This window comes from Stenella coeruleoalba (genome assembly GCF_951394435.1).
Source record: "Stenella coeruleoalba genome assembly, chromosome: 18".
Taxonomy (NCBI): Eukaryota; Metazoa; Chordata; class Mammalia; order Artiodactyla; family Delphinidae; genus Stenella; species Stenella coeruleoalba.
This window is the reverse complement of record NC_137164.1, coordinates 40098300-40125295: the sequence shown is the minus strand read 5'-3', so window position 1 is coordinate 40125295 and position 26996 is coordinate 40098300.

Sequence of the window (26996 nt, the reverse complement as noted above, 5' to 3'; positions counted from 1 at the left end):
TTGGCTGAATGGGTATAAAAACAAGATCCATATATATGCTGTTTACAAGAGACCCACTTCAGACCTAGAGACACATACAGACTGAAAGTAAGGGGATGGAAAAAGATATTCCATGCAAATGGAAACCAAAAGAAAGCTGGAGTAGCAATTCTCATATCAGACAAAATAGACTTTAAAATAAAGACTATTAGAAGAGACAAAGAAGGACACTGCATAATAATCAAGGGGTCGATCCAAGAAGAAGGTATAACAATTGTAAATATTTATGTACCCAACATAGGAGCACCTCAATACATAAGGCAAATACTAACAGCCATAAAAGGGGAAATCAACAGTAACACATTCATAGCAGGGGACTTTAACACCCCACTTTCACCAATGGGTAGATCATCCAAAATGAAAATAAATAAGGAAACACAAGCTTTAAATGACACATTGTACAAGATGGACTTAATTGGAACTTATAGGATATTCATTCCAAAAACAACAGAATACACATTTTTCTCAAGTGCTCATGGAACATTCTCCAGGATTTATCATATCTTGCATCACAAATCAAGCCTTGGTAAATTTAAGAAAATTGAAATTGTATCAAGTATCTTTTCCGACCACAACACTATGAGACTAGATAACAATTAAAGGAAAAAATCTGTAAAATATACAAACACATGGAGGCTAAACAATACACAACTTTATAACAAAGTGATCACTGTAGAAATCAAAGAGGAAATCAAAAAAAAAAAACACCTAGAAACAAATGACAATGGAGCCATGATGACCCAAAACCTATGGGATGCAGCATAATCAGTTTTAAGAGGGAAGTTTATAGCAATGCAATCCTACCTTAAGAAACATGAACCATGTCAAATAAACTACTTAACCTTGCACCTAAAGCAGTTAGAAAAAGAAGAACAAAAAACCCCCAAAATTAGCAGAAGGAAAGAAATCATAAAAATCAGATCAGAAATAAATGAAAAAGAAATGAAGGAAACGATAGCAAAGACCAATAAAACTAAAAGCAGGTGTTTTGAGAAGATAAACAAAATTGATAAAGCATTAGCCAGACTCATCATGAAAAAAAGGGAGAAAACTGAAATCAATAGAATTCAAAACGAAAAAGGAGAAGTAACAAATGACACTGCAGAAATACAAAACACCATGAGAGATTACTACAAGCAGCTCTATGCCAATAAAATGGACAACCTGGAAGAAATGGACAACTTCTTAGAAAAGCCCGACCATCCCAGACTGAACCAGGTAGAAAAAGAAAATATAAACAGACCTATCACAAGCACTGAAATTGAAACTGTGATTAAAACTCTTCCAAGAAAATGAAACCCAGGTCCAGATGGCTTCACAGGCGAATTCAATCAAACATTTAGAGAAGAGATAACACTTATCCTTCTCAAACTCTTCCAAAATATACTAAAGGGAGGAACACTCCCAAACTCATTCAACGAGACCATCATCACCTTGATAACAAAACCAGACAAGGATGTCACAAAGGAAGAAAACTGCAGACCAATATCACTGATGAACATAGATGCAAAAATCCTCAACAAAATACAAGCAAACAGAATCCAACACCACATTAAAAGGATCATACACCATGATCAAGTGGGGTTTATTCCAGGAATGCAAGGTTTCTTCAATATACGCAAATCAATCAATGTGATAAACCATATTAACAAATTGAAGGAGAAAAACCATATGATCATCTAAATAGATGCAGAGAAAGCTTTCAACAAAATTCAACACTGATTTTTGATTAAAAAAAAACCTGCAGAAAGTAGGCATAGAGAGAACTTTCCTCAACATAACAAAGGCCATATGTGACAAACCCACAGGCAACATCATCCTCAATTGTGAAAAACTGAAACCATTTCCACTAAGATCAGGAACAAGACAAGGTTGCCCACTCTCACCACTCTTATTCAATAAAGTTTTGGAAGTTTTAGCCACAGCAAGCAGAGAAGAAAAGGAAATAAAAGGAATCCAAATTGGAAAAGAAGAAGTAAAGCTGTCACTGTTTGCAGATGACATGATACTATACGTAGAGAATCCTAAAGATGCTACCAGGAAACTACTAGAGCTAATCAATGAATTTGGTAAAGTGGCAGGATACAAAATTAATACACAGAAATCTCTGGCATTCCTATACACTGATGATGAAAAATCTGAAAGTGAAATCAAGAAAACACTCCCATTTACCATTGCAAAAAAAAGAATAAAATATCTAAGAATAAACCTACCTAAGGAGACAAAAGACCTGCATGCAGAAAATTATAAGACACTGATGAAAGAAATTAAAGATCATACAAATAGATGGAGAGATATACTATGTTCTTGGATTGGAAGAATCAACATTGTGAAAATGACTCTACTACCCAAAGCAATCTATAGATTCAATGCAATCCCTATCAAATTACCACTGGCATTTTTCACAGAACTAGAACAAAAAATTTCACAATTTGTATAGAAACACAAAAGACCCCGAATAGCAAAGCCATCTTGAGAATGAAAAAAGGAGCTGGAGGAATCAGACTCCCTGACTTCAGACTATACTACAAAGGTACAGTAATCAAGACAGTATGGTACTGGCACAAAAACAGAAAGATACATCAATGGAACAGGATAGAAAGCCCAGAGATAAACCCACACACATATGGTCACCTTATCTTTGTTAAAGGAGGCAGGAATGTACAGTGGAGAAAAGACAGTCTCTTCAATAAGTGGTGCTGGGAAAACTGGACAGGTACATGTAAAAGTACGAGATTAGATCACTCCCTAACACCATACACAAAAATAAGTTCAAAATGGATTAAAGACCTAAATATAAGGCCAGAAACTAACAAACTCTTAGAGGAAAACATAGGCAGGACATTCTATGACATAAATCACAGCAAGCTCCTTTTTGACCCACCTCCTAGAGAAATGGAAATAAAAACAAAAATAAACAAATGGGACCTAATGAAACTTCAAAGCTTTTGCACAGCAAAGGAAACCATAAACTAGACCAAAAGACAACCCTCAGAATGGGAGAAAATATTTGCAAATGGAGCAACTGACAAAGGATTAATCTCCAATATTTACAAGCAGCTCATGCAGCTTAATAACAAAAAAGTGAACAACCCAATCCAAAAATGAGCAGAAGACCTAAATAGACATTTCTCCAAAGAAGATATACAGACTGCCAACAAACACATGAAAGAATGCTCAACGTCACTAATCATTAGAGAAATGCAAATCAAAACTACAATGAGATATCATCTCACACCAGTCAGAATTGCTATCATCAAAAAATCTGGAAACAATCAATCCTGGAGAGGGTGTGGAGGAAAGGGAACATTCTTGCACTGCTGGTGGGAATGTGAATTGGTACAGCCACTATGGAGAATATTATGGAAGTTCCTTAAAAATCTATAAATAGAACTACCATATGACCCAGCAATCCCACTACTGGGCATATACCCTGAGAAAACCAAAATTCAAAAAGAGTCAATGTACCAAAATGTTCATTGCAGCTCTATTTACAATAGCCCGGTGATGGAAACAACCTAAGTGTCCATCATCAGATGAATGGATAAAGAAGATGTGGCACATGTATACCATGGAATATTACACAGCCATAAAAAGAAACAAAATTGATCTATTTGTAATGAGGTAGATAGACCTAGAGTCTGTCATACAGAGTGAAGTAAGTCAGAAAGAGAAAGACAAATACCATATGCTAACACATATATATGGAAATTAAGAAAAAAATGTCATGAAGTACCTAGGTGTAAGACTGGAATAAAGACACAGACCTACTAGAGAATGAACTTGAGGATATGGAGGGGGGAAGGGTAAGCTGTGACAAAGTGAGAGAGAGGCATGGACATATATACATTACCAAACATAAGGTAGATAGCTAGTGGGAAGCAGCCGCATAGCACAGGGAGATGAGCTCGGTGCTTTGTGACCGTCTGGAGGGGTGGGATAGGGAGGGTTTGAGGGAGGGAGACACAAGAGGGAAGAGATATGGGAGCATATGTATATGTATGACTGGTTCACTTTGTTATAAAGCAGAAACTAACACACCATTGTAAAGCAATTATACTACAATAAAGATGTAAAACAAAACAAAACAAAAGAAAACAATACTACAATGAGGTATCATCACACACCAGTCAGAACGGCCATCGTCAAAAAATGTACAAATAATAAATGCTGGAGAGGGTTTGGAGAAAAGGGAACCCTTTTGCTCTGATGGTGGGAATGTAAATTGATAGAGCCACTATGGACAACAGTATGGAGTTCCTTAAAAAACTAAAAATAGAACTACCATACAACCCAGCAAACCCACTACTTGGCATATACCCTGAGAAAACCATAATTCAAAAAGAGATATGCACCACAATATTCATTGCAGCTCTATTTCCAATAGCCAGGACATGGAAGCAACTTAAGTGTCCATCATCAGATGAATGGGTAAAGAATATGTGGCTCATATATACAATGGAATATTACTCAGCCATAAAAAGAAATGAAATTGAGTTAGTTTTAGTGAGGTGGATGGACATAGAGTCTGTCATGCAGAGTGAAGTAAGTCAGAAAGAGGAATATAAATACCGTATGCTAACACATAATTATGGAATCTAAAAAAAAAGAAAAGATTCTGAAGAACTTAAAGGCAGAACAGGACTAATGATCCATACTTAGAGAATGGACTTGAGGACAGGGGGAGGGGGAAGGTTAAGCTGGGATGAAGTGAGAGAGTGGCATGGACTTATATATACTACCAAATGTAAAATAGATAGCTAGTGGGAAGAAGCCGCATAGCACAGGGAGATCAGCTCAGTGCTCTGTGACCACCTAGAGTGGTGGGATATGGAGTGTGGGAAGAAGAGGCAAGAAGGAGGAGATTTGGGGATATATGTATATGTAAAGCAGATTCACTTTGTTATAAAGCAGAAACTAACACACCATTGTAAAGCAATTATACTACAATAAAGATGTTAAAAAAAGAAGAATCACCTTGTGGTATTTCAATATTCACTGTATAGATGAAGTAGCAGTCTCAAAAGAGTTAAGTAATTTGTTCAATGTCACACCGATAAGGAACAAGCCAACGTCTGAACATAGTTCTGGCTTCAAAGCTAATAATCTTCTGGCATTTTTTATGATGTGCATTAGGCCCCAAGAACAAGCATTAGTAGAGAAAACAAAGAACCCAATAGAGAGCTAGACTTTCAGAATTTAATTTCTAGCAAATTATTTTTGAGAACAAATTTTACTTAAACCAGACATTGACAACAATAGTAAAAATTAGATAGTAAAAATTGTTTATTGTGAATATGTTTTATTTGCTCATTTAGAAATGAATATTTTAAGGAAGTTATTCTAGCTAAACTCTAAGATAATTATAAGTCAGAGCTGACTGCTGTATACTTACATAGAGTATACTCTAGCTGGATTTTTATGTTATAGTTGAGTTTTTCAAATTAAATATACTCATTTTGACCTCTATTTAGGCCTTCTTTGAAACGAACATTTTATTGGTTTTAACTTTAATGATATTTCAACTGAAAATTACATTCCATTCATACGAAAGTTCATTTGTTATAGCTTTCCATTTAGAAGCCCCTGAGTCTTGGCTTAATGTTATTTTCTTGCAGAAACTAAAGTTTGTAGGTCAATCTTGAAGTATGAGAATAACCACAAATATAGCAGATGCCTCATAAAATTATCTTGTACTGCTTCTCTGTGACCTCTGTCAAGGAAATAACCTCAAATCTGTGTCAGCACAAACAGCTGTGGATGCCGCTGTTAGATAGCCATGACCTATCCTCCCAAGGGTAGTGCCCAAACTGGAGGGAATGGTGATTTTCACAGAGTCAATGTTATTAACGCCAACATAAATCAGAAAATACTGCTTCAAATCTAAAAATTAGATGCCACAGTTCATTAAAAGAGGAAAATTCCCTTATAATAAATCAAGCTAAGTTCTATGTAGATGTTCATGGAAATGATAATGACAATTTTATAAGAATTTTTATATCCCTCAAAACTTCATTTACAATAAATCTGTAAATGGACATATAAATTGCAGATTTCTTTTTCAGAAAAATACATTAGAAATTGTACATTTTTTCTGCTGAAAGATCATTTTAGCAGAATATTATAGTGCGGAGAGTGGTAATAGTAAACATTACAGCTATTTTTATTGTTTCATTTCTATCTGTAACTTATCTTGCTAGATCAATTCTTAAGCAGTGAAGAAAATATAAAACTAGGAATTTTATTCACATGGCTAAATGTGTTCACTAAAGTTTAGTTTTCCATGTTATCCTTTTTCCATTTGATTAATTGCCCTTTCTATATATAAACCCATGTTTCATTTATACATAAGTACATATAATAAACTACATTAATTAATATATTCTATATATATATTGATAATACATATTACATATAAATATAAATAAAATAAACACACACATTTACATTCATACCATACATACGTACACTTTAGTACACTCTGGTTTATCTGGATTTATATCCTCTTATTACTTCTAAATAGCTTTAAGTTAGTACTACATGATATTTATTATAAAATGCAGCCCAAGCAAGCTCTGAATAAAAAGAAAATAGGCATACATATTTAATTAGCAATATTTGTGTTTCAGCTTAAGCATGTTAAACTCAATTGTTTTTCATTAGTTTAGGAAGATAAATCAAAATAACCAAATAATTTTGTACATTGAATTGTGCAGAAGAAACCTTTTGGCTGCTAGATAGGACACATATCAAAAGAAGTTTTGGCAGAACATTTGCATTAGCAATTCCAAGAAAATGCAGTCTTAAACTATCCACAAGATTTTATCTGGGGTTTTGCTCCTCAGATGTCCAGGAACCAGAGAGTCTCTTAAAACAAACAACAAAACATAGACAAAGCCATCACACTTGGGATTTTTAAAACCTGTTAGAGGCAACTGACAGTGTACAAATAAATGCTATTTTATGTAAAGAGAAACATTGTAAATAAGTTAGGTAAGATACAAGGATAATTAGAGAAAGCTTATATATATATATATATTTAACATCTTTATTTGGGTATAATTGCTTTACAATGGTGTGTTAGTTTCTACTGTATAACAAAGTGAATCAGTTATACATATACATATGTTCCCATATGTCTTCCCTCTTGCGTCTCCCTCCCTCCCACCCTCCCTATCCCACCTCTCCAGGCTGTCACAAAACACCAAGCCAATATCCCTGTGCCATGCGGCTGCTTCCCACTAGCTATCTACCTTACTACGTTTGTTAGTGTGTATATGTCCATGACTCTCTCTCACCCTGTCACAGCTCACCCTTCCCCCTCCCCATATCCTCAAGTCCGTTCTCCAGTAGGTCTGCATCTTTATTGCTGTCTTACCCCTAGGTTCTTCATGACATTTTTTTTTCTTAAATTTAATATATATGTGTTAGCATATAGTATTTGTCTTTTTCCTTCTGACTTACTTCACTCTCTTTGACAGACTCTAGGTATAGCCACCTCATTACAAATAGATCAATTTCATTTCTTTTTATGGCTGAGTAATATTCCATTGTATATATGTGCCACATCTTCTTTATCCATTCATCCAATGATGGGCACTTAGGTTGTTTCCATCTCCGGGCTATTGTAAATAGAGCTGCAATGAACATTTTGGTACATGACTCTTTTTGAATTTTGGTTTTCTCAGGGAATATGCCCAGTAGTGGGATTGCTGGGTCATACGGTAGTTCTATTTGTAGTTTTTTAAGGAACCTCCATACTGTTCTCCATAGTGGCTGAACCAATCCACATTCCCACCAGCAGTGCAAGAGTGTTCCCTTTTCTCCACACCCTCTCCAGCATTTATTGTTTCTAGATTTTTTGATGATGGCCATTCTGACTGGTGTGAGATGATATCTCATTGTAGTTTTGATTTGCATTTCTCTAATGATTAATGATGTTGAGCATTATTTCGTGTGTTTGTGGGCAGTCTGTATATCTTCTTTGGAGAAATGTCTATTTAGGTCTTCAGCCCATTTTTGGTTTGGGTTGTTTGGTTTTTCTTATTGAGCTGCATGAGCTGCTTGTAAATTTTGGAGATTAATCCTTTGTCAGTTGCTTCATTTGCAAATATTTTCTCCCATTCTGAGGGTTGTCTTTTGGTCTTGTTTATGGTTTCCTTTGCTGTGCAAAAGCTTTTAAGTTTCATTAGGTCTCATTTGTTTATTTTTGTTTTTATTTCCATTACCGTAGGAGGTGGGTTAGAAAGGATCTTGCTGTGATTTATGTCATAGAGCATTCTGCCTATGTTTTCCTCTAAGAGTTTGATAGTTTCTGGCCTTACATTTAGGTCTTTAATCCACTTTGAGCTTATTTTTGTGTATGGTGTTAGGGAGTGATCTAATCTCATACTTTTACGTGTACCTCTCCAGTTTTCCCAGCACCACTTATTGAAGAGGCTGTCCTTTCTCCACTGTATATTGCTGCCACCTTTATCAAAGATAAGGTGTCCATATGTGCAAGGGTTTATCTCTGGATTTTCTATCCTGTTCCATTGATGTATCTTTCTGTTTTTGTGCCAGTACCATACTGTCTTGATTACTGTAGCTTTGTAGTATAGTCTGAAGTCAGGGAGCCTGATTCCTCCAGCTCCTTTTTTCATTCTCAAGATGGCTTTGGCTGTTCGGGGTCCTTTGTATTTCCATACAAATTGCGAAATTTTTTGTTCTAGTTCTGTGAAAAATGCCAGTGGTAGTTTGATAGGGATTGCATTGAATCTATAGATTGCTTTGGGTAGTAGAGTCATTTTCACAATGTTGATTCTTCCAATCCAAGAACATGGTATATCTCTCCATCTATTTGTATCAGCTTTAATTTCTTTCATCAGTGTCTTATAATTGTCTGCATACAGGTCTTTTGTCTCCTTAGGTATGTTTATTTCTAGATATTTTATTCTTTTTGTTGCAATGGTAAATGGGAGTGTTTTCTTGACTTCACTTTCAGATTTTTCATCATCAGTGTATAGGAATGCCAGAGATTTCTGTGCATTAGTTTCGTATCCTGCTACTTTACCCAATTCATTGATTAGCTCTAGTAGTTTCCTGGTAACATCTTTAGGATTCTCTACGTATAGTATCATGTCATCTGCAAACAGTGACAGCTTTACTTCTTCTTTTCCAATTTGGATTCCTTTTATTTCCTTTTCTTCTCTGCTTGCTGTGGCTAAAACTTCGAAAACTATGTTGAATAAAGGTGGTGATAGTGGGCAACCTTGTCTTGTTCCTGATCTTAGTGGAAATGCTTTCAGTTTTTCACCATTGAGGATGAAGTTGGCTGTGGGCTTGTCATATATGGCCTTTATTATGTTAAGGAAAGTTCCCTCTATGCCTACTTTCTGCAGGGTTTTTATCATAAATGGGTGTTGAATTTTGTCAAAAGCTTTCTCTGCATCTATTGAGATGATCATATGGTTTTTCTCCTTCAATTTGTTAATATGGTTTATCACATTGATAGATTTGCATATATTGAAGAATCCTTGCATTCCTGGAATAAACCCCACTTGATCATGGTGTATGATCCTTTTAATGTGCTGTTGGATTCTGTTTGATAGTATTTTGTTGAGGATTTTTGCATCTATGTTCATCAGTGATATTGGCCTGTAGTATTCTTTCTTTGTGACATCCTTGTCTGGTTTTGGTATCAAGGTGATGGTGGCCTCATAGAAGGAATTTGGGAGTGTTCCTCCCTCTTCTATATTTTGGAAGAGTGTGAGAAGGATACATGTTGGCTCTTCTCTAAATGTTTGATAGAATTCGCCTGTGAAGCCATCTGGTCCTGGGCTTTTGTTTGTTGGAAGATTTTGAATCACAGTTTCAATTTCAGTGCTTGTGATTGGTCTGTTCATATTTTCTATTTCTTCCTGATTCAGTCTTGGCAGGTTGTGCGTTTCTAAGAATCTGTCCATTTCTTTCAGATTGTCCATTTTTTTTGGCATAGAGTTGCTTGTAGTAATCTCTCATGATCTTTCTTATTTTTGCAGTGTCAGTTGTTACTTCTCCTTTTTCATTTCTTATTCTACTGATTTGAGTCTTCTCCCTTTTTTTCTTGATGAGTCTGGCCAGTGGTTTATCTATTTTGTTTATCTTCTCAAAAAACCAGCTTTTAGTTTTATTGATCTTTGCTATTGTTTCCTTCATTTCTTTTTCATTTATTTCTGATCTGATTTTTATGATTTCTTTCCTTCTGCTAGCTTTGGGGCTTTTTTGTTCTTCTTTCTCTAATTGCTTGAGGTTCAAGGTTAGGTTGTTTATTTGAGATGTTTCCTGCTTCTTAAGGTGGGCTTGTATTGCTATAAACTTCTCGCTTAGAACTGCTTTTGCTGCATCCCATAGGTTTTGGGTCGTTGTGTCTCCATTGTCATTTGTTTCTAGATATTTTTTGATTTCCTCTTTGATTTCTTCAGTGATCACTTCATTATTAAGTAGTGTATTGTTTAGCCTCCATGTGTTTGTATTTTTTACAGATCTTTTCCTGTAATTGATATCTAGTCTCATGGCATTGTGGTTAGAAAAGATACTTGATACAATTTCAATTTTCTTAAATTTACCAAGGCTTGATTTGTGACCCAAGATATGATCTATCCTGGAGAATGTTCCATGAGCACTTGAGAAAATGTGTATTCTGTTGTTTTTGGATGGAGTGTCCTATAAATATCAATTAAGTCCATCTTGTTTAATGTATCATTTAAAGCTTATGTTTCCTTATTTATTTTCATTTTGGATGATCTGTCCATGGGTGAAAGTGGGGTGTTTAAGTCCCCTACTATGAATGTGTTACTGTCGATTTCCCCTTTTATGGCTGTTAGTATTTGCCTTATGTATTGAGGTGCTCCTATGTTGGGTGCATAAACATTTATAATTGTTATATCGTCTTCTTGGATCGATCCCTTGATCATTATGTAGTGTCCTTCTTTGTCTCTTTTAATAGTGCTTATTTAAAAGTCTATTTTGTCTGATATGAGAATTGCTACTCCAGCTTTCTTTTGGTTTCCATTTGCATGGAATATCTTTTTCCATCCCCTTACTTTCAGTCTGTATGTGTCTCTAGGTCTGAAGTGGGTCTCTTGTAGACAGCATATATATGGGTCTTGTTTTTGTATCCATTCAGCCAATCTGTGTCTTTTGGTGGGAGCATTTAGCCCATTTACATTTAAGGTAATTATCGATATGTATGCTCCTATTCCCATTTTCTAAATTGTTTTGGGCTCGTTATTATAGGTCTTTTCCTTCTCTTGTGTTTCTTGTTTGGAGAAGTTCCTTTAGCATTTGCTGTAAAGCTGGTTTGGTGGTGCTGAACTCTCTCAGCTTTTGCTTGTCTGTAAAGGTTTTAATTTCTCCATCAAATCTGAATGAGATCCTTGCTGGGTAGAGTAGTCTTGGTTGCAGGTTTTTCTCCTTCATAACTTTCAGTATGTCCTGCCACTCCCTTCTGGCTTGCAGGGTTTCTGCTGAGAGATCAGCTGTTAACTTTATGGGGATTCCCTTGTGTGTTATTTGTTGTTTTTCCCTTGCTGCTTTTAATATGCTTTCTTTGTATTTAATTTTTGACAGTTTGATTAATATGTGTCTTGGCATATTTCTCCTTGGATTTATCCTGTATGGGACTCTCTGTGCTTAATGGACTTGATTAACTATATCCTTTCCCATGTTAGGTAAGTTTTCAACTATAATCTCTTCAAATATTTTCTCAGTCTCTTTCTTTTTCTCTTCTTCTTCTGGAACCCCTATAATTTGAATGTTAGTGCATTTAATGTTGTCTCAGAGGTCTCTGAGACTGTCCTCAGTTCTTTTCATTGTTTTTTATTTATTCTGCTCTGCAGTAGTTATTTCCACTATTTTATCTTCCAGGTCACTTATCCGTTCCTCTGCCTCAGTTATTCTGCTATTGATCCCATCTAGAGTACTTTTAATTTCATTTATTGTGTTGTTCATCGTTGCTTGTTTCATCTTTATTTCTTCTAGGTCTTTGTTAACTGTTTCTTGCATTTTGTCCATTCTATTTCCAAGATTTCGGATCATCCTTACTATCATTATTCGGAATTCTTTTTCAGGTAGACTGCCTATTTCCTCTTCATTTGTTAGGTCTGGTATATTTTTATCTTGCTCCTTTATCTGCTGTGTGTTTTTCTGTCTTCTCGTTTTGCTTATCTTACTGTGTTTGGGGTCTCCTTTTTGCAGGCTGCAGGTTCGTAGTTCCCGCTGTTTTTGATGTCTGTCTCCAGTGGCTAAGGTTGGTTCAGTGGGTTGTGTAGGCTTCCTGGTGGAGGGAACTAGTGCCTGTCTTGTGGTGGATGAGTCTGGATCTTGTCTCTCTAGTGGGCAGGTTCACGTCTGGTGGTGTGTTTTGGGGTGTCTGTGGCCTTATTATGATTTTTGGCAGCCTCTCGGCTAATGGGTGGTGTTGTGTTCCTGTTTTGCTAGTTGTTTGGCATAGGTTGTCCAGCACTGTGACTTGCTGGTCGTTGAGTGAAGCTGGGTGCTGGTGTTAAGATGGAGTTCTCTGGGAGTTTTTAACCATTTGATATTATGTGGAGCTGGGAGGTCTCTTGTTGACCAGTGTCCTGAAGTTGGCTCTCCTACCTCAGAGGCAGAGCCCTGACTCCTTGCTGGAGCACCAAGAGCCTTTCATCCACACGGCTCAGAATAAAAGGTAGAAAAGGTAGAGAGAATTAGTAGAAGTATGAGGAAAGAAAGAAGGAAAGGAGGGAAGGAAGGAAGAAAGAAAGAAGCAAAAAAGGAAAGAAGGCAAGAACGAAAGAAAGGAGGGAGGGAGAGAGGAAGGAAGGAAGGAGGAGAAGAAGGAAAAAAGACAGAAAGAAAGAAGATATAGTAAAAATAAAATAAAGTATAATAAAGTTATTGAATTAAAAGATACTTATTTAGAAGAAAAAAAAGGGTCAGATAGAACCTTAGGACAAATGTTGGAAGCAAAGCTATACAGACAAAATCTTACACAGAAGCATACACATACACCCTCACAAAAAGAGGCAAAGGGGGGAAATCATAAATCTTGCTCTCAGAGACCACCTCCTCAATTTGGGATGATTTGTTGTCTGAAGGAGGGAGGAAGGCAGGAAGGAAGGAAGGAAAGAAAGAAAGAAAGAAAGAAAGAAAGAAAGAAAGAAAGAAAGAAAGAAAGAAAGAAGGTAAAGTATAATAAAGTTATTAAAATTAAAATTATTAAGAAAAAATTTTTTTAAAAAAACCATGGACGGATAGAACCCTAGGACAAATGGTGGAAGCAAGACTATACAGACAAGATCTCACACAGAAGCATACACATACACATTCACAAAAAGAGGAAAAGAAAAAAAAATCATAGATCTTGCTCCTAAAGTCCACCTCCTCAATTTGGGATCATTCCTTGTCTATTCAGGTATTCCACAGATGCAGGGTATGTCAAGTTGATTGTGGAGCTTTAATCCGCTGCTTCTGAGGCTACTGGGAGAGATTTCCCTTTCTCTTCTTTGTTCTCACAGCTCACAGGGGCTAAGATTTGGATTTGGCCCTGCCTCTGCGTGTAGGTCGCTGGAGGGCCTCTGTTTTTTGCTCAGAGAGGACGGGGTTAAAGGAGCCGCTGATTCGGGGACTCTGGCGCTCTCAGGCCGGGGGTGGGGGGGGGGAGGGAGGGGCACTGCGCGCGGGGTGGGCCTGCGGCGGCAGAGGCCGGTGTGACGTTGCTCCAGCCTGAGGCCCGCCGTGCGTTCTCCTGGGGAAGTTGTCCCTGGATCCCGGGAACCTGGCAGTGGCGGGCTGCACAGGCTCCGGGGAAGAGGGGTGTGGAGAGTGACCTGTGCTCGCACACAGACCCCTTGGTGGCGGCAGCAGCAGCCTTAGCGTCTCCCGCCCGTCTCTGGGTTCCGTGCTTTTAGCCGCGGCTCGCGCCCATCTCTGGAGTTCCTTTAAGCAGCGCTCTTAAACCCCTCTCCTCACGTACCAGGAAACAAAGAGGGAAGAAAAAGTCTCTTGCCTCTTCGGCAGGTGCAGACTTTTCCCCGGACTCCCTCCCGGCTAGCCGTGGTGCACTAACCCCTTCAGGCTATGTTCAAGCCGCCAACCCCAGTCCTCTCCCTGCGCTCCATCCGAAACCGAAACCCTTGCCTCAGCTCGCAGCCCCGCCCGCCCTGGCGGGTGAGCAGACAAGCCTCTCGGGCTGTTGAGTGCCGGTCGGCACCGATCCTCTGTGCGGGAATCTCCCCGCTTTGCCCTCCGCACCCGTTGCTGTGCACTCCTCCGTGGCTCCGAAGCTCCCCCCTCCACCTCCTGCAGTCTCCGCCCGCGAAGGGGCTTCCTAGTGTGTGGAAACTTTTCCTCCTTCACAGCTCCCTTCCACTGGTGCAGGTGTCGTCCCTATTCTTTTGTCTCTGTTTTTTCTTTTTTTCTTTTGCCCTACCCAGGTACAGGTTCGTGGGGAGTTTCTTGCCTTTTGGGAGGTCTGAGGTCTTCTGCCAGCTTCAGTAGGTGTTCTGTAGGAGTTGTTCCACGTGTAGATGTATTTCTGGTGTATCTGTGGGGAGGAAGGTGATCTCCGCGTCTTACTCTTCCGCCATCTTCCGAGAAAGCTTATATTTTAGATAGATAGGATTTTTTTTCTTAATAAGGAGAACAAAAAAAGTAGAATCTAGGAATATCAATATTTTGGAAGACAAGATCTAAGTAAGGGAACTGCAAGTGTTTCTAAAGTGTTTGCTCCATGTGTTTGAAGGAAAACATAGAGACCAATGTAATTGTTGCAGATAAGCAAAGAGGGTTGGAGCAGGAAATGAGGTGAGAGTGAGCAGCTGAGGGACCATGGTGACCTTTCAGCTCATTTCAGCGCCTTTTGGTCTAGGTGAGAGGGGAAACCATTGGAGAGACTGGAACAGAGGGGTGACAGGGTAATTATTAGGTTTTATGGAATTACTTCTACTACTCTGGGGAAAATAAATAAAAAGTGGGCAAACGTAGTGTTATGGAGACGAGTTTGTAGGTTCCTGAAATAAACCAGGTGAAGAAGATGGAGGTGGAAGTGGGGAGAACTCAGATCCCAGGTATATTTTGAAGGTTTTGAAGGTGGAGCTGACATGAATTGCAATAGATTGGACGTGAGGTGGAAAAGAGCAAGACCGTTCATATTATCTGCATTCCCCATAGTTCATTTATCCCCAAGTAATTCTTTTTCATTCAAACTTTTACTACCTGAACTCTGTGACTCATTTCAAACAAAAGTATGTGAGAAAAAAAGAGCCATGCTGAGCACAAATAGAAAATAAAATACACGATCAGTTTTCTCCATATTCTAATTTTTCCCCATAATTAATTCAGGATCCCCATATAATCTTTTTGGTAGATATCTATTTTATGAAATCTGAGAAGAAGCTCAATTGTCTTTGACATCATTCCATGTTTCTTTTTGAAAGTCATTAACTTTGAATCCTTCCCTTTCCTGAAAGAATGGAACTCTCCTTTTTCTATAACTGGTTATTCACAGTCTCTTGACAAAGGCCACCCTGTTTAATCCTGTCTACTAATCTAAGCAGTTATGTTTGTTAAACAGTATATCCCAGGCACTCTTCTGTTCACTTCATGATTAATCCACATAAGAGTCATATAACTTAGGTTCTCTTTTATCCACATTTTATGGATAAGAAAACTAAACAAAAGAGTGGTTAATTCATTTGCTTAACCTAACAACCCTAGTGATAATAGACCGGAATTCACATCCTGGTAACCAGGATCTAGAGCTTGTTCTCTTAGCCTCCAGGCAATGGGGCCTCACTCATAACCCACCACCCGCCTCCCAACCAGTAAAATTTACTACCTGTAAATTCCTCCAAGTCCTGGTTTTCTCTGGGAACACAAACCTGGTGAAGCTTTTTATTAGGTAAATTACATGGAGCTAATCTACTCTCCAATTAAAAAGCAAATAAACAAAAACAAACATAAAAACAAACAAAAAAAAAACTTCTGTGCAGCACCAAATGTACCTCAATCCAATTAAAATGGATAAACTGTCAAAATATCATTCTACTTAACAATTCCATAGGCTACTGGACAACACTTTTTTGATTAGATGTCTTAATGCCTTTGTTCATTTGCAAGGAACAAGAGCTCCTTTCAGCCAAAAATCAGACTTTATCACAAACTATCAACATACTTTATTGAGTACATAAGAAAAGGAAGTGTGTTGAGACCTCATTAGAAACTTCAGCAGAAGTATTAGAAAGCTTGTCTCTCAATCAACTTCTCTTCTTAGAATATACTCTGGTTGTTGTTTCTGGCATACAGCATTATCTCTTTATCACTTTAAGAGAATTGAATTTTCTCTTCTTAGACATGGGTAAATGACCATTAATAGCCACATATAAATTCTTGAGGTTATGTGGTCTCAGTTTAAATAATCAGCAAAAATTAATCATGGCTTATAAACCCCACTGTAATATTTTGGAGAAAAATTCTGTGATCTAAGCTTGAGTCAGGCAAATATCTGCAGCATTATGTTATATCAACATCAGTATCTAGTCGCTGTGCTGTGGAAAATTTCTAAAATAAAATTTCTAAACTATATATATATATATATATACATATATATATATAGTTTGAAACACCGAACAAGCCCTTTAGTTCACACTCAAAAGCTCCATGAAAATAATTTACACTTAAAAAGAATTGTTTTTATTTTTTGATGCTTTTATAAGATTGGCTTTTCTGTTAAGCCTATTATTTTTTTAGGGGGAGGTGCCTTTGTTGAAAAATGTGATTCATGACTATAGTTATTTAGAGAATAAACCATCACCTAATTAATTTCAATTAGGTAAGTTTCAAGGAAACAATTAACTATATTTAACAATATTAAACAAGGAAACAAAAATGTACTAATGAAAAGCAAGATAATTTAAAAGTAATATTCATTTAAACTCATAATGGATTGCTTATTCTCTGAATGAATTTATTTCAAAAAGTAGAGCTTGGAGCTCACTCAGTAAAATGGTATTCCTATAAGCACCATTCTTTTAATTTACCAATTTATTTATCTATGTTCTTACTGTGTGGCAGAGTAGAAGTTTGACTATTACCAGGGATTATGGTCATGCAATACAAACAAGGGCATTCTGCCTTGTAAAGTTCCCTGTTGTCCTGTTCTGGGTTCCAACCATTTCTTCTATTGGGATCCATCCCACAGTAAAATGTAAAATCCCTGAAAAATATTTTTAAATGTGAACATGATAAATATATTGCAAAGTAATAAGTGAATAAGGCAATAATTTAATTAACATGAATCATATTGTTTGAAGGAGTATATCTGGGAATAACTTTAAGTGACCAAAAGTTTTATTATGTATTAAATAGAAATACTGAAAGCCTACATTGTAACTCATTGAAACAGTGCTAGATTTTAAATGCAGTGACATCTGTTATATGCATGTAGATGATTGAAAATATATGTACACATACAGGCATACTTCGGAGATATTTCAAGTCTGGTTCCAGAACATCACAATAAAGTGAATCAGAGGAATTTTTCAGTTTCTCAGTGTATATAAAACTATGTTTACACTATGCTGTGGTCTATTAAACCTGCAATAGCATTATGTCTAAAAAAAATGTACATACCTTAATTTAAAAACTTTATTGCTAAAAAATGCTAACCATCATCTGAGCGTTCAGCAAATAACAGACTTTTTCTTGGTGGAAGGTCTTGCCTTGATGTTGAAAGCTGCTGACTCATCAGAGTGGTGGTTCCTGAAGTTTGGGGTGTTGGTGGTAATTTCTTAGAATAAGACAACAGTGAATTTTGTCTATTGACTCTTCCTTTGAAGAAAGATTTCTATGTAGCATGCAATGCTGTTTAATACATTTTTACCCACAGTAGAATTTCTCTCAAAATTGGAGTCAATCTCTCAAACTCCCTTCTGCTTTATCAACAAAGTTTATGTAATATGCTAAATTATTTATTGTCATCTCAACAGTCTTCATAGCATCTTCACCCTGAGTATATTCCATCTCAAGAAACTATTTTCTTTGATCATCCGTAAGAAACAATTCCTCATCCTTGAAAATTTTATCATGAGACTGTAGCAATTCAGCTAACCATCAGGCTCCAGTGCTATCTCTTGTTCTCTTGCTATTTCCACCACATCTACAGTCACTTCTCCCACTGAAGTCTTGAATCCCTCAAAGTTATACATGAGGGTTGGAATCAACTTCTTTTAAACTTCTATTAATGTTGATATTTTGACCTCTTACCACAAATCACAAATGTCCTTAATGGCATCTAGAATGACAACTACTTTCCAGAAGGTTTACAATTTACTTTGTCCAGATCCATCAGAGGAATCACTATTTATGGCAACTATAGCCTTATGAAATGTATTTTTTAATAATAAGACTTAAAAGTTGAAATTACTCCTCGATCCATGGGTTGCAGAATGGATATTGTGTTAGCAGGCATGAAAACAACATTCATCTCATTGTACATATACATTAGGTGACCAGGTGTATATTTTTAATTAATTAATTAACTAATTTTTGGCTGTGTTGGGTCTTCGTTGCTGCACATGGGCTTTCTCTAGTTGTGGCGAGTGGGGGCTACTCTTCATTGCGGTGTGTGAGCTTCTCATTGCAGTGGCTTCTCTTGTTGTGGAGCATGGGCTCTAGGCACGCAGGCTTCAGTAGTTGTGGCACATGGGCTCAGTAGTTGTGGCTTGCAGACTCTAGAGCTCAGGCTCAGTAGTTGTGGCATATGGACTTAGTTGTTCCGCAGCATGTGGGATCTTCCTGGACCAGGGTGCGAACCTGTGTCCCCTGCATTGGCAGGTGGATTCTTAACCACTGTGCCACCAGGGAAGCCCCAGGTGTACTGTTAATGAGCAGTAATATTTTGAACAAAATATTTTTTTTTCTCAGCAGTAGTCTTAACAGTGGCTTGAAATATTAAGTGAATCATGTTGTAAACAGAAGTGTTGTCATCCAGGCTTTGTTGTTTCATTTGTAGAACACAGGCAGAGTAGATTTAGCATAGTTCTTAAGTGCCCTAGGATTTTCAAATTGGTAAATGAGCATTGGCTTCATTGTCCCCAGCTGCATTAGTCCCTAACAAGAGAGTCAATCTGTCCTTTGAAGCTTTGAAGCCAGGCACTGGCTTCTCCACTTTAGCCATGAAAGTCCTAGATGACATCTTCTTCCAATAAAAGGTTGTTTTGTCTGCCTTGAAAGTCTGTTGTTCAGTGCAGCCACCTTTATTCATTACCTTAGCTAGATGTTCTGGATAATTTGCTGTAGGTTCTACATCAGCACTTGTGCTTCACCTTGCACTTTTATGTTTTGGAGACAACTTCTTTCCTTAAGCCTCATGAACCAATCTCTGCTAGTGTCAAACTTTTCTTCTGTAGCCTCCTCACTTCGCTCAGCCTTCATAGAATTGAAGAGTATTAAGGCCTTGCTTTAGATTAGGATTTGGCTTAAAGGGATGTTTTGTCTGGTTTGATCTTCTATCTGGACCACTATTACTTTCTCCATATCAGCAATCAGACTGTTTTGCTTTCCTATCATTTGTATGCTCACTGGAGTAGCACTTTTAATTTCCTTCTAGAACTTTTCCTTTGCATTCACAACTTGGCTAACTGTTTGGCACAAGAGGCCTAACTTTCAGCCTATCTCAGCTTTTGACATGTCTTCCTCACTAAGCTTAATCATTTCTAAATTTTGATTTAAGGTGACATATGTGTGAGTCTTCTTTCATTTGAACAGTCAAAGGCATTTTAGGTTATTAATTGGTCTAATTTCAGTATTGTTGTGCCTCAGGGAATTGGGAGGCCTGAGGAAGAGAGAGAGATGGGGAACACTCAGTCAGTGGAACAGTGAGAATGTGCACACAACATTTATCTATTAAGTTTACATCTTATATGGGTGTGGTTTGTGGCACCCAAAACAATTACAATAGTAACATCAAAGATCTCAAGTAACTGTAAAAATATGATAGCAATAAGAAAAGTTGAAATATTGTAAAAATTACCAAAATGTAACACAGAGACACAAAGTGAGCAAATGCTGTTGGAAAAATTGTACCTATAGACTTGTTCGACACAGGATTGCCACAAATCTTCAATTTGTAAAAAAAAAAAAAAAAAACAAAAAAACAGAGAAGCACAATAAAGCAATGTGAAATAAAATGAGACATGCCTATATATATTACTTATAAGCCTGTGTTTATTTTTCATATTCAGGGAATATGTATTTAAAATATCTACTTATCCATTTATTCAGAGAGGTGAATAAAGGAGGTGAACACTAAGCTAACTCTTGTCTCTATGTGTTTGCTCTGCACTCTAACTTATGCTTTTATTCCTCAAAATGCCCTGTTTTCTCCTTTTTTTTTAATTGAAATCTAAGCCAAGTAAAATTTCACTATACTGTGATGCCTTCCCTTGACTATCTCAATTTACTATTTTCCCCATAGCATGAAGCATGTTACATGAATAACACTTCACAGGTTCCCTTACATTTAACAAGAACTCAGTAAACATTTGGTGAATTAATCATCTGTAGCTAATAGTATTTAAATATTTATTTCTCTTTCTCTATTTTTGAATTTTCATCCTATGATCTCTGCCTTAGCTCAGGACTCTATTATCAACCAACTGAATTCAGGATTATAGGAATGTGATACTCAAAAGTTCCTCTGCTTCTGGATATTTCTGTTTCTCCCATCAGTGCCTTCTCAGATACTACATTTATTTGATGGCATATCAAAATCATGTACATAGAACCTTCTACCCAAACACCAATTATTCTTTGCTGCATCAATAGTAGATAGGAGTTGCATGTATTTTAGGCATAAGCATAACCATAGATATGCTATAGTACCTTTATGTAAATATCTTATCATAACTACTGCTTTTATCAGTCTATAAATCCATTATTATCCCTTAGGATAATTTCACAATAAAAAATAGTGTATCTATAATGTTGAATTCAATTTTCTCTCTCTTTCTTATGTCCTATTGCCTTGGTATAATTTCTCTCCCCTTTACATCCAAACTCCTTTTGCATTAAAAAACTCTTATAGATAATATATTGCTAAAATTTTCTGTGTGTGTTTGTGTCTAGGTGTGAATATGAGTTATGTGCAAGTGTGTATCTCAAACCAATTTGAAAACCACTGTTTTATTAATTTATATTTATGTAATTATTTATTAATAATTATTTTATTTTATGCAATTTCTATTTCTAATACATCTCTTTTTTCTTCTCTTTTTCCAATTTCCATTTAAGTTACTATAATTTTTCAACTGCTTTGTGATTATACATTACAGGTTTACATTTCTGCTTTATCTATAAGATTTTAACTCACATGTATATTTAATATAGTTAATAATACATTATTCAGTTTGTTAAGCATATCAACATCTTCAACATCTCCATAAATGAAACAAGTGTTCTTCTTCCTTCCAATCTTTCTCAGACCTTACCCACAATTGATCATACTGGTATTGTTCAGAATTTAATTCTGGATTCCCATGGATATACTATTTAGCTTTATTTATAAATGGACAATTTTATTATATTTTTATTTTACACCCTGAATTCAAAAACCACATAGAGTTTCTGTGATTCACTTATATTTTTGTTAGGGTATGTTTACCAAGAAAAACAATTGAAAACAATATTTTGCTATTATTATTTAAAAAGCTTTTCTTCATCATTTTTTCCATCAAATTTGTACAATAGATTAAAAGGACACAAAATTACAAGATTATTTTTGTCAAAAACTAGAAGTTATTAGTCTATGTATTTGTTTTCATTCAGTGTCACTGTTCTGATGTTAATTTCTTTCTTATATATTTTTGAGGAGATTATTTTGCTGTAAGATTTTTAAAGTATTTGCCATTTCATGTTCTTAAATTCTTCTTTATTGATAACAAATGTGATTTTTTTCTTATCTAATTTGCCTTCTACTTGACAAGACTTTTCAATTGAAAGTCTTACATTTTCCCTAATTCTATTAAATTCTGACATGTAACTTTAAATATTTCCCCAAATTGTCTTTTCTTTTTCTAAGACCCTCCTTAGATGGAGTCTGATGCTTCTACATCTACCCTTCATATCCAGGATATTTGTTTAATGCTTTTTACCTCTTCATGTCTAATTCATTCCTGAAAGCTTCAAGGTGCCAGTTTTTATTTCATTTACGGCATTTATCATACTCAGTATTTCAACTTGATTTTTTCTTATGACTTCTTGTTCTTGCTCTATATTTCTAGTATCTGCTCATATCTCTTTGAGAGTATTTGATACCTTGATTATAAATTTTTATTTGGTTTGGTTCATTAATACTAGTTCAGGTGCCATAGTTTCATTTTTAATATGTTTATATATCAGTTGAATTCCTCAAATATTCAATTTTGTTTGTGAGCTCATGTCCTCTGTATATAACTACTCACTTGGCAATGTAAAACGAGAGCCTTAAACTGACTATGATGAATTTTAGGAAGGGAAGAGAACCATTGATGTAATTAAGTTGACCATTCTATAAAACCACCAACACTGCCTCAGAGATAACCTCCAATTTTCTCCCCAGTGCTGACATTTTCTAAGAGCTATCTCTACTGGTTGTAATCACCTGACCCTCTAGGTTTCCATCTACACTATGAGGCTAGGGCTTGCCGGAGTCCTGCATTAGTTGTGCTCCTGTCCCAGTAAACCTCAAGCACAAACTTTATGTTACTTGCTCCATGCTGCAAGCTAGCGATGGGCTGGTGAGTTTTTTTTTTTTTTTTTTTTTTAAATCTTGCATTGATGATAGGAATGGGAAGGATACACCAAGAGCAATATTGGGAACAGGGTATAACTAAAATACCTGCTCTGTCCCATATGTGACAGTCATGCTATTTCTAACCAAGAGATTACTAATTGATTCTCTGGTTTTAACCTTGATTCACACAGTGTTTTCTTACAATTTTTATGTTAAAATTATTTCCAACATTCAGTTAAGGTGAGAAACTAAAGTCTAAAATCAACCAATCAAACACACACAATATTACACTGTGACAATGAGCATGATATATGACTGTCAAAGGTATATGTTTCATTATTAATATATTTAAATATTAACAATATAAAAATGTAGTGTGTTGATAGTTATAACTTATTATACTCACCTCAAATATCTCACACAGTGTCCTTTCATCTAGGAATTTGCTTTTTATCGTACCTTCTCAAAAAATGAATTTAAATTACAATCATAGATTATACAGTTTAAAAGATGGTTCTATGACTGAAAAATATGATAATGAAGCAGATCTATGATAAAAGAATGTAAAATAGATGAAAATATTCTAATAACTGACCCTGAGCTTTGTAGATCAAGAAACTTTAGGTTGGGGTGTACAATGACTATATTAGTCTACTCTTGACCAGTACTACTAATTGCCAATTAAGGTTCTCCTCTCCAGAATTAGTGTACCTCAAAAATTAAATAAATATTCAGAATACTGCTTATTTAGCAGAGATTCCAGGAAAGGAAATGGATATCTTCATAAAAGATAATCCCTTTTCCACAAGAGAAGATACCTCCACCTTCAACATTAATCATTGATCACAAACTTAAGTTTTTGTGTTTCTTCTTTGGATAAAGCTGCATTCTGGACATTCATCCATAGCCAGCTCTTGTGAATATGTTACTTTTCTGTGCTTCCACTACTGATCATGTATTCTCAGCCAACTTTCTTTACATATGTTTTCATAGAGGGAAGCTTTCAACATCTTAATATTCATGTGCTGACTCTGTTAGTTGATTTCAAGGTCAGAGGGAGAATTACTATTTGGGGCATTAGTTGACAGTACCAGGAAGAACGTCTCATGTTTTTACTTGTCTCTCGCCATGCAAAATAAGAAAAAAAATTATCCCGCTAGTCAAGAAATCTACATTGAAACTTTGGCTTTGCTATTTAGTTAGGTGGAATCCTTTAGCTTCTCTACCCTTCAACTTCCTCTTGGTCAAATACATCAACATCTAATATAACATTAAGATCTAAAACCTTCTAAGGCCTTGCTACAATATTGAGGTATAATTTATTGCACAGCAAAACATGTCAATAATTTGTATGTATATAATCAAGAGAAAATACTATTTTTCTGCCTGATATAGAAAACTCTGCATAATAAAACTGTACAACACAGTAATACCTCATATATTAGAACAATGTATGGCAAATGAAAAATACAGAAATGTATATCAAATAATATATACAAGCTAAAGTAAGTTCCCTACATACGAACCTTCAAGTTGCAAACTTTCAAATGTACAAACACGCATTCTCATGTCCAATTAAGTAAATTAGTTCATGTGTCTGGCATACATTGTCACATGCATGCGTCTTCTACAAGTGGTTGTGCTTTTGTGTACTTTATTGTACAGTACTGTATGGAATACAGTATCTTTACTTCAAGCCCAGGTTGACTAGAAGCAAGCGTAAAAGCATCGGTGATGCAGCTGGTACTGCTAAGAAGAGATTCACGATGGAGGAAATGGCAAGGGGATTTTCTTTATTTGAGGAGGCACTGTTAGTTTTTGAGGCACAGGACCTGAATGTAGAAGGGTACACAAAGGTTGCAGCAGCCATTCAGAATGCAATCCAATGCTACTGTGTCATCCATGATGAGAAAAAAAGAACCACTACCCAGACATCACTGGATCGTTTTTTCAAGAGGGTAGATAGAATTGAATCCAGCAAGGAGCCAGAACCTGTGCCATCAGTGTCAGGTGTGAGTGAAATTGCAGCTTGCCCTCTGTCTCATATTGCTGATGATTCTTCAGCTCTACCATCTCCCACCTCCTCTCCCTCCTCCAGTCAGTAACTCTTCTTGCCTGTTCACTCAATGCCAGCCACTGTTTGTCAGCTGTTCCACTGTACTACTGTACTTTTTAAGGTACTGTACTGTAAGTTAAAAATGTTTTCTTTATTTTTTTGTGTTTGTTTGTTTTTATGTATTATTTGTGTGAAAAGTATTATAAACCTATTACAGTACAGTACTATATAGCCGACTGTGTTAGTTGATTACCTAGGCTAAATTTTCAGACTTATGAACAAATTGGCCTTATGAACTTGCTCTCGGAATGGAGCTCATTTGTATGTAGGGGACTTACTGTATTTCAAAGTATAAGTGCAACAGGAACACGTGTACATTAATGTATTACTCTTGGTACTTGTGCTTCCTATATAGCATGTGGAATGATTTTGTTCAAGAGATTATCAGATATAGTCTTATCTTAATATCACTAGACTTATCATTTGATTGTATTATTAAATTTTCAAATCAGTGAGATTTTCTGTGTTTAAGTGCTGTAATGCTTCAGAGGAGCATAAATTATTTTTTGTTTCTCTGGGGAAACTAACTATAATTTAAATATAAGTCCTCTTATTCCTATGAAATCAATCCTCTGTAATTATTCATTAGAAAAAAAAAGGTTTACCAATATTTATAACAGCAATGAAGTCACATGAAAGCAGTATACATAATCATAACTGTTCTTTAATAATTTTCTCAATTTAGTAAAACTTGGATATTAAAAGTTTTTTGAAAGAAAACTCACTAGCATTGTATACATAATACAGATGTTTATTAATTTACAAAATTTTGTAATGATATATGAATTTTTTAAAGTATCAAGTTTATATTTACATGTTTATTCATATTTCACTCTCATCATTAGTTAATTTTAATATAAAGTAGTTTTATGTCTTCAAAATACATGGGTGAAATGCTTTAGTTCCTTGTGGAACAAACTGGGATCCCAGAGCAGCAGCAGCAACATCACCTATGAACTTAGTAGAAATTCAGAATCTTGGATCTCTCCCCAGATCTACTGAATCAGATTCTGCATTTTAACAAGATCCCCAGTTAATTCTGTACATATTAAAGTTAGGGATGCACAGTTTTTGTTTGTGAATCTTGTGTAGCAGCTGTAAATAAATTACTACATGAAAGGAATACAATGTTAGATGGGTAAAGTCAACCTTGTGTTACTTACTACTTGCATAATTAATACATATTTCTAACAGGAGTTATAGTTTTTAAGCAAACGATGCCTACTTGGTTGTCAACCACACTAATTTCTTCATTATTAATATCTTGTTGATTTTACTTAGTTACAGCAACCAAGTGTTATATATGAGTGTGCTTTTAAAAATCATTATATTAATACGTTTTCCATCAGAGGCATTTAGCCAGTTCATATGATTCTTAGCCATATCTCATGTCAGCACTCCCCATTTAGTGTACTGAAGTTCAACTCAGAAATGCTATAGGTGTGCAGATGTATTGATATTGTTCAGCCTTTGAGTAGGTAAACCAATGGTCACAGCCCAACAACATTTTTTTTACCCTTTTTACCCCTGTATGCCTTTTAACAGCACCATTGTAATTTTATGTATATCTTGAGAAAGGTTATATACTGCTCTATGCCATTTATGAACTATATTGTTTTGTATATTATGTATATAAATTAACATATTTTATTGAAGGTTATTTTTTATGTGTATGAAAGAAGACTAAAGAAAAAGAGTACAAATGTGATTCATTTGTTCTTTTGGTGGGCTGGATGTGGCAGGAAATAAAACATACTTAGACTTTTTTTTTTTCCAGTACAATAACCTTAAAATTTCAGAGAGAGACTGTGGTCCAAGTGTCACTCTTGCTGTCCATACGTTGCTACTGCAATGTATGGTTCATCAGCAATGTTTGACTTTTATCATCAGCCCTAGACCACCATGGAGTCTAATATATATATATATATATATATATATAAAAAATTTCTAAAGTATTATTAACCCCTTTAAGTGTTAAAAAGAACAATATCAAGAATATAAGGAAAAATATTTAAAGACACTGGTAGTTTGCAAAGAGATATAATGACTACATAATTTTCAAGATAACTG